This window comes from Crocuta crocuta, unplaced genomic scaffold (genome assembly GCF_008692635.1).
Source record: "Crocuta crocuta isolate KB4526 unplaced genomic scaffold, BGI_CrCroc_1.0 scaffold128, whole genome shotgun sequence".
Classification (NCBI taxonomy): Eukaryota; Metazoa; Chordata; class Mammalia; order Carnivora; family Hyaenidae; genus Crocuta; species Crocuta crocuta.
Genome location: NW_027532232.1, coordinates 5,005,648 through 5,007,946, shown reverse-complemented (window position 1 = coordinate 5,007,946; position 2,299 = coordinate 5,005,648). Strand labels below are relative to the sequence as shown.

Genomic DNA, 2,299 nt, shown 5'->3' with positions numbered 1-2,299 from the left:
CAAGACCACAAGCTGGGAAGCTTAGAACAACAGAAATGTATTGCGTCACAGCTCTGGGGGCCCAGAGTCTGAAATCAAGGTATGGGCAGGGCTGTGACTTCTCTGAAGAGGATGGTCCTCCCCAGCTTTCCGAGTCCAGTGGCAGTTCTTCGAGTTCCTTGGCTTGTAGACAACCCCCCGCAGTCTCTGCCTCCGTCTACACACGGCTGTGTTCCGCCTGCGTGCGTCTCTCCTCTTCCCGTCTGGACGTCATGCTGTGTCCTGCCCTGCTCCAGCGTGGCTGTCTGAACTAGCCGTATCGCAGATGATCCCAGCCAAGTAAGGTCACACCCTGAGGGAAGGACTTCGGCCTATCTTTGGGGAGGACACAATTCAAGCCACAACGACCAGAACTTAGAGAACTGAAAGACAAAGACTCAGCAACACGGACGAAGTGCCTGTAAGAAGCCGCCACCACTCTAGGGCTGGGGGAACAGGGAAGGAGGAACGTGTTCAGTCTCACGGGCTTGGGTGGGATCTCTGTGGGTCCCAGACTCAGATCTCTAAGGAGGCACTGGTGTCCCTGATGCTACCGGGATGGACTGTCGCTGCCGGGTGACATGACAGAAGCCACAGCGGGCAGAACACACGCTTCTTCCTTCACCCACCTTCCAGGATCCTCCTAAGAGCCCTTTAGGGGAACAACCAGGAAGCCACCTGGCAAAGGATAAGCGTGGTTTACAGCCCCAGAGCCAGCATCGCAGAGCAGAGCACAGAAAGGGAGACTTGGAGCTTAGGGACAATCATTTCTTCAGGTGGCTCATATCACCGGGTAGTTAAAGGGTTGAATATGCCGAGCCTGCATCCGAGGGTCGCTTTGTGCAGAGAGCTCTGACCCAGCTCCAGGCCGCGTGTCTTCTCTCTTTTTTCCAGTGTTCATGCGTGGCCAGCCACTGGGCATTTTGATTCTCTGTGTTCAGGTGCTCAGCACAAAACCCACAATACAGATGTTATGATAGATCCCTCTGGCCATCAGGGAATGCTTCCCAAGTTACTGCTCTGGCCCGGAAGGGACGAAGAAGAAGTTGCAGGGTTGGGCATGAAAGCAACCTACTGCTTTTTCTCAGGCAGGGAGATGAGTTAGCAGTAAACAGATCTGGCAACTCAGCCAACCTGCTGAAGGGACATCCGTGTGGCTGCAAAGGGAAAGGGTGTTAATTGGACCTGATGGCATAGCAGGGGGTATAGCTCAGGGGTAGAGCATTTGACTGCAGATCAAGAGGTCCCCAGTTCAAATCTGGGTGCCCCCTGGCATTTTAGTCACCACGGGTGGTAAAGAAGTTCCAATTTCCTCTCTTGCTGAATTTTTTTTTCCTGCAAAGGGTGGAGAAGCAGAGATCACACACACCCACACACCCCTCCTCTGGTCCCCGCACTCCCCAGGGTGTACTTGGTCTCCTGGCTGAGGATGAGGACTCTGTCCTTTGAAGGTAGCCAGAGATCACCTGTAAAAGACAGTATTTTGACTGCTGGATGAGTTTTCAACAGTTGCAAAGGAAGCCAGAAAACAGTACAATAACACATTCCCTATGTTGAGAGAGGAAATCACAGTCAGCTTTGAATTCTATTCCCAGCCAAACTATTCTTCAAGAACATACAGAAGCTGAGAGAGTTTACTGCCAACAGACCCTCACTAAGGAAATTTTAAATATCTACTTTAGAGAAAAGAAAAATGATCCCAGAATGGGAGGTCTAAGATATAAGAAGAAATGTTAAACAAAGAATTAAGATATGTAAATAAATCTAAAAATCATTGACCATTTAAAGCAATACTAATGTCTAATTTATAAAGTTTTTTTAAAAAATAAAACAAAAATACTAGTTAATAATAACATATAAGGAATGGAGTGATAAGAATTAAAATGTCTTGGGGCGCCTGGGTGGCTCAGTTGGTTGAGCATCCGACTTCGGCTCAGGTCATGATCTCATGGTTCATGGGTTCGAGCCCCATGTCAGGCTCTGTGCTGACAGCTCGGAGCCTGGAGCCTGCTTCAGATCCTCTGTCTCCCTCTCTCTCTGACCCTCCCCTGCTCACACTGTCTCTCTCTCAAAAATAAACATTAAAAATTTTAAAAAAAAGTTTATATGAATATCCAGTCAAAACCAACAGGGTATCTCCCTTGAAATGTTATCTATACGAACTTCCAAGTAGACCACAGGACTGTATACTGTCTTGGAATGTCCTCAGAAGTCTCTGTCTAAACATTCATTAATTCTAATAATTCATTTGTTGATTCTTTTAATTTCCTATGTATATGCT

At 47.8% G+C, this 2,299-nt stretch overlaps 1 non-coding gene across 1 annotated transcript; it reads left to right on the top strand.

Moving 5' to 3' along the window:
* The first annotated feature begins 1,217 nt into the window (after positions 1 to 1,217).
* Positions 1,218 to 1,289, top strand: TRNAC-GCA (transfer RNA cysteine (anticodon GCA)). The gene has a single exon. It is a non-coding gene; the product is annotated as a tRNA-Cys (tRNA).
* Positions 1,290 to 2,299: the final 1,010 nt, after the last annotated feature.